This window comes from Gossypium raimondii, chromosome 6 (assembly GCF_025698545.1).
Source record: "Gossypium raimondii isolate GPD5lz chromosome 6, ASM2569854v1, whole genome shotgun sequence".
Taxonomy (NCBI): Eukaryota; Viridiplantae; Streptophyta; class Magnoliopsida; order Malvales; family Malvaceae; genus Gossypium; species Gossypium raimondii.
This window is the reverse complement of record NC_068570.1, coordinates 30,762,813-30,769,873: the sequence shown is the minus strand read 5'-3', so window position 1 is coordinate 30,769,873 and position 7,061 is coordinate 30,762,813. Positions and strand designations below refer to the sequence as shown.

The 7,061-nt window shown below is 36.0% G+C and overlaps 1 non-coding gene across 1 annotated transcript; it reads left to right on the top strand.

Moving 5' to 3' along the window:
- Positions 1 to 5,889: 5,889 nt before the first annotated feature.
- LOC128041986 (small nucleolar RNA R71) lies at positions 5,890 to 5,996 on the top strand. Its single transcript, XR_008197194.1, has one exon. It is a non-coding gene; the product is annotated as a small nucleolar RNA R71 (small nucleolar RNA).
- The last annotated feature ends 1,065 nt before the right edge of the window (positions 5,997 to 7,061 follow it).

Sequence of the window (7,061 nt, the reverse complement as noted above, 5' to 3'; positions counted from 1 at the left end):
TTGCAAGAAAAAAGTAGTGAATGAAAACTGAACACCAGGTAGGGTTGTAAAGAAAGAGAGGTGAGTCATTAAGACTGCATAAGTACCAAGTCTTCCCTAATAACCCAGTCCTAGACATGTTCATTCCCATTACCATATCACTTAGTCTTATTCTTTCTAAAGAAGTACTCAGTTTGTTCATGCTTGCTATGTTTTATTCTACAGAAATTAAATCCTAATTACGAAAGAAATAAATTCCTAAAGACCTAAAAATAATTAAATAAATAACAGGACAAGAATCCCCTTTTTATTTTTCTGGCTTATTCCCCTTGTCTTCTTTAGCTCCATCTCTGCTTGCATCGTCAGTATCTTCCATCCATGTCTCAAAGATAACATCTAGGAACTCAGGAAAAAAAGTATTAGAGATATTCTTAAAAGCATTTTGAATTGAGCCATCTCTATTTTCTGCATATTTCCAGTAAGTTTGTTGTTGATTGTGCATGAACTTGTACATATCCATCAAAATTGACAACTTCGATTTCCTTGAAGTACTTGCAGAAGTTGGCATGACAGTTGTATCTTCAAGTTCAACACTTAGCTTGACTAGTTCTTCTTCTAGCTCAACCCTTGGTTCAAGAATGTTGGGTTCCTTATCAGATTCTTCCTCTTCAATGTCTGTGACTGAATTAGCTTCAGTTTTAGTTTCATCTGTTGGCTCCTCTGTATCCGGCTCAGTTGGCTCTTCTTGCTCACCTTGATTCAGTTCATGCTCCCTCTCTTCTAATCTTTCAAGATCTTAATTTGTAATGCATCCTTAAACATATCCCCCCTTCAAATTTGCTTGTGTTTTAACAAGGGCCTTTAAACAAAGTGAAGTGATTAATGATAGGAAATAAACACTTCTTGCCTTCTTTTTAGCACAATCGTGAATCTCCTTGCGAATAATTTTCCCAAAATTAATGGACTTTTCTATTAAAATTGCATATAACAAAAGCATCCATTCCATCGAGATGGTGGAACTATGTGAGATAGGCATAAAACTGTAGCAAACGAAATAAAACCATACCTTTGCTACTAGTTTTAAGTATTCTCTTTGACAAGAATGGCTCCCATACTTTCTTATAAACAATAGGGATCCCAGATTTGTCACAACATCAAGCACTTGTTGAAGAAAATCCCAATTGATATTGTTCATCATAGGGTAGTACTCATCTTCTTCAACATCAGGTAAATTAAACATATCATTGATGGACTTAGAAGTAAGAGGTACCTTTTTCTTTCGAACGATGACTTCAGTAGCATCTTGCATAGTCAAACTAGCATAGAATTCTCGAACTAGTTCATCATCGGGAAGTGAACGAGTATCACAAAATTGTTCCCACTTGAGAGCATTGATTTTCTTTCTAATCGGTATAGGAACAATCATCAGATCATTACTCTTCAAGTCAAAACCTTTTTTCGGCATCCTAGGTTGATGCTTGAAGATTGAATCAAATCTCTCTTTCACTTCTTCATCGATCAAAATCGAGTTTTTAGGAGCAGTCTTTGAAGATCTGGTTCTTTTGCGAGACATGGTATCTTTTCCCAAAAATTCGGTAAAGTTTCTGCACAAAAAAGAAAAGAGAAATCGGCAAAATGGGTAGAACTTGCTACGGCAAAAATCTTGCGACAGCAAGGATGATGCGGTGGTGACGATGACGTGCGACAGTAATAACAGTGACGACGACGTGTTATAGCAACGACGGTGCTTCGATAATCCCTTTGCGGCAACAATAGGGAATTTTGACAAAAAGGGAAGAGAACTAGGGTTTTTTCAGGATTTGAGTTTGACGGCACAAAAGGGAGATTTAGGGATTTATTTTAGGGTGTAAGCAAATTGCTTTGAGGGTTATGAAAATTAGTGGAATGAAAAGGGGCTTATATAGGGAAAATTTAGGGCAACATGTAGCAAAAGTTTAGCTACATTAAGGTTACTTGGGCGGCAAGCAATAGGTGTGACGGCAAGGCATGGATTTTTCCCTCCTTTTTGCTGTTTTGGGCCTCAAACTCAGACTATAATTTACAAAAAAAATTTAATACTTGGGCCAAATTTGACCCTCTTTATTAACAGAAAAATTTAAATTTTAAATAAAACAAATGAAATTAAAAAAAATTAAGTCTTAATTAGAAAATTTCTTCTTAACAAATTACATTAAATTAATTCCTAGGAAAGGTTGGAGGGGTCACAGCGGTAACGTTTAAGTTCCAATCTCCTTAGACAGAATTATTTAAATGTAATAAGTTAAGAAAATAAGTTCTAATTATTTATTTATTTACAAAATAAGTTCATGAAAAATTACGGGTCTGCTAATTTGAGCGAGGATTCAATTCGCTCAACTTCACCATCCCAGTAGTGTTTGAGACGTTGACCATTAACTTTAAACGTACCTTCGTAATTGTCATATAATTCAATAGCTTCATAAGGATAAACTCGGTAGATGGTATAAGGTCCTTTCCATCGGATTTAAGCTTCCCAGGAAATAACATCAACCTTGAATTAAACAACAAAACCTTCTGACCTTCTTTAAACTCTCGAGGTTGTATATGACTATCATGCCATCTCTTTGATTTTTTTACACATTTTGGCATTCTCATAGGTAAACAACCTCAGCTCTTCCAACTCATCAAGTTGTAACATCCTTCTCTCACCGGCTTGCTTAAGATCAAAGTTCAACTGCTTTGTTTAAACAAAAATGGATCCTCCCAAAGATAATATCGACTATCATGAAGGAATTTTTTCCTTTGTTGGTACGTCATTTCTCGAGGAATTATTCCACATGCAAGATAATTGGCAAAATCAGCAAACTAGGGTATTTCATGAATTTGATTTACCTCAAATAAGTGTTCATTTCGGAAATTCTTGTTGATAGGCACACATGACTGAGTTACCTCATTTTGCTCCAACCTCGACAGATGATTAGCTATATGATTTTCGAGACCATTTCTATCTTGGATCCCAAGGTCAAATTCTTGGAGTAAAAGTATCCAACGAATTAGCCTTGGTTTTGCATCTTTCTTCGTGAGCAAGTATTTAATGGCCGCATGGTCAGTAAATATTGCAACTTTGGTACCTATAAGATATGAGCAGAATTTGTGAAAAACAAAAACTATAGCGAAAATTTCTTTTTCGGTTGCCATATAATTGCATTGGGCTCCTGTCAAAGTTCTACTTACATAGTAAATAGGGTGAAACACTTTATTTCTTCTTTGATCCATCACAGCTCCAACGGCATCTCTTCAATCGCACATCAACTCAAAAGGTGAGTTCCAATCAGGTGTAACGATTATTGGGGCTGAGATTAACCACTTCTTTAGCTCTTCAAAAGATTCTAAACATGCTTTGTTGAAATCAAACAATGTATGTTTCTCTATCAACAAACACAACAGTTTAGAAATTTTTGAGAAATCTTTGATAAACCTTTGATAAAAATCGACATAACCTAAGAAACTTTTTACTCCTTTCACATTCATTAGGGCCAGTAATCTTTCAATTACGTCCACCTTTGCATTATCAAATTCAATTCCTTTCTTTGAGATCTTATGACCTAAGACAATCCCTTCCTTGACCATAAAATGGCATTTTTCCCAATTAAGGGCAAGATTCGTCTCTTCGCATCTCTTCAGTACCTTAGCCAAAAGTGTTACCAAAAATAGAAAAATCATCCATGAAAACCTCAACAAAATCTTCAACCATATTAGCAAATATTGCCATCATGCATCATTGAAAAGTTACAGGTGCATTGCATAAACCAAAAGGCATTCGCCTAAAAGCAAACGTACCGTAAGGACAAGTAAAGGCTGTTTTATGTTGGTCCTCCGGGGCTACAACTATTTGGTTATATCCCAAATAGCCATATAAAAAATAATAGAATTCATTACCTGCCAACCGATCTAACATCTGATCCATAAAAGGCAATGAAAAATGGTCCTTCCGAGTAGCTTTATTCAACTTTCTGTAATCAATACAGATTCTTCAACCGGTAACAGTTCTTGTTGGAATTAACTCATTACGCTCATTTTCAACAATCGTGATTCCACCTTTCTTCGGCACACACTGCACTAGACTTACCCACGAACTATCTAAAATAGGATAGATGATTATTGCATCTAACCATTTGATCACTTCCTTTCTCACAACTTTTTTCATAATAGGATTGAGCCTCCTTTTCCCATCAATTCGAGCTCTTTCACCTTCTTCTAAAATTATTTTATGCATGCAAAAATAAGGTCTTATACCTCGAATATCAGCTATGGTCCAACCAATTGCTTTCTTAAATTTCTTTAGAACAGCAATTAGTTGCTCCTCTTGATCTTTCATCAGTTCCGCTGAAATAATCATAGGCAAAGTAGAACAATCACCTAAATAAACGTATTTTAAATGGGAAGGAAGTACCTTTAGTTCGAGTTTAAGTGGTTCTTCAATTGACAACTTAGGTTGCACAAATTCTCTGACTTCCAACTCCAATAGTTCAAACCATGTGGATTGAATAAAATTTCCTGGATTGGCTTCCATCAAAGCCATGTTTTTTTCACATTCTTCATCCTCCAAAGGGTCAAGATCTAATGCTTTCTCCAATGGATCTTCTTTAAAATTACTTTCCATAGAAACCAAGGTTTCTATCTCTTCCATAACTGAACACTCCTCTGCCAGACCAGGAAATTTCATCGCTTTAAGAATGTTAAAGGTTACCTGATCATTTTGAACTCACATGGTGAGTTTTCCTTTCTGCAGATTAATTAACGTTCTTCCCGTGGCTAAGAAAGGTCTCCTAAGGATGATCGGCACTTCCTTGTCTGCTTCAAAATCTAGGACAATAAAATTAGTAGGAAAACTAAATTTATCAACTCTTACCAAAACATCATTGATCTTTCCTTCGGGATATGCTAAAGATTGATCCGCTAGCTGAAGCATCACAATTGTAGGTCTTACATCACCTATCCCTAACATCTTGAAAATAGACTTAGGCATCAAGTTGATACTCACTCCTAAGTCACACAAAGCTTTACCGCAGTAAGATTCACCAATGTTACAGGGTATAGTAAAGCTTCCTAGGTCTTTCAATTTCGATGGCAATCTATTCTGCAGGAAAGGACTGTACTCCTTTGTCAAGGCAATAGTCTCATACTCCCTCAGTATCACTCGGGAAGGCTCCTTGCGATCTATTACGTAGCTCCGTACCTAATTGACCCCTTTGGTTTTCCAAATTTTTCAGTGTTCCTACTTGGCTTTAGATCAAAGTGTCATTCTTTGCCATGTACGTTTTCAACAAGTTCTCCAAACTGTTTGATGCCTCAGCTTGAAGTGGTTTTGGAGCTTACTGATTAAACCCTTGATATTGGTTGGGTCTTTGCTATAATAAGTTGTTGTTCGGTCCATTTCCTTGGTTGCTCCAAGAAAAGTTAGGATGATTACGCCATGAAAAATTGTAGAAGTTGGACTGGGGTCGTTGTCCACTTTAATTTTGATATTTGTTCCCCACATAGTACACTGACTCAGGATTTGATGGGCAATTCTCCAAAGAATGACCTTCCCCATAGTACACACAGGAAACTATTTCAAACAGACTTGGTGGTTGAGCTGCAAAATTATTAGTATTATTAGCGGTTAACTGTTTTAACATAGAGCAAATAGACGATACCTGAACTGATAACGAAGTGAGGGAGTCAACTTCCTAAACTCCGACTACGCGTCTTTCTGAAGCTGTTTGATTTGTTGGCCATTGATAGTTATTACTCATGATCCTCTCGATGATCTCATAAGCCTCATTATAAGACTTAGACAAAATTACACCATTCATGGAAGCATCTACCATCAATCTTGTATGTGCATTGAGACCATTATAGAATGTCTCTAACTAGATACAATGAGGAATCCCATGATGAGGACACTTACGAAGTAACTCCTTGAATCACTCCCAAGCCTCATACAAAGACTCATCATCCAATTATTGGAAAGTTGTGATCTCGTTCCTCAATTTAGTGTTTTTGCTAGGTGGGAAATACTTAGCCAAAAATCTCTCTGCTAATTCTTGCCATGTAGATATGGAACTTGCTCGTGCTCGATCTCGCAATGAGTATGAAAACAACTTCAACCTCATTGCGCCTTCAGTCACACCGGCTATCTTGAATGAATCACTCACCTCCATAAACAATCAAAGGTGGAGATGTGGATCTTCTGTGGGCATACCACTAAATGGGCACACTGTTTGTAGCATTTGAAGCATCATTGGTTTCAATTCAAACTGGTTTGCCTCAATATATGGCCTTCTAATTCTTGAGTTTAACTCATTGAAAAGTGGCACAGTAGATTATCTAATGCATCGATCCCTATCATCGGCAATGAGGATAGGATTTCGTACATGATCGGCTTCATTACCTTGGTCTTAATTCTAATTTCCAAGGTCCATCTCGACTTGTTTTTAAGCTGTTCATTCACGTCTTCTTTGTCAAAAATTTTACTCAATTTCAGGGTCTACAGGGAGTAAATCGATAATTCGATCTTTGCTCATAAACACCTAAAAAGAGAATCACAAAAATTAAAAAGAATAAGTTAGTAATTTTAGAAATAAATCAAATTGAAAATAAATAATTTCACAAAAAAATGACTATGGCAACAGTTGACAATCCCCGGCAATGGCGCCAAAAACTTGTAATGCTTAGGTTTGTGCAAGTGTACACAGTTGTTATCAAGTAATAAGTTAGTATCAAGTTATCGTCTCCACAGGGATAGTATTTGTGCTAAGTCATTTAATTTTTATAATTATATTCACAAATTGGTAAATAAAAACACAAAATAGCTGAGAAGTGGTGATTAAAATATATTAAACTAAATGCAATGATCCCTAATGCCAATTATCCTAAGTATGCGAACTATATGATTGAAATAGATTTTAGTAAAATTAAACACAATTTGCAACAATTATAACTTAAATAAACTAGGACAATTACTTTAATTAAACTCAATTTATTATCAACATGCTCAATAAGATTCGAAAAACATTCCATGGCAACTCGATCTTTCATGTGTTTGGAAATCACATTAG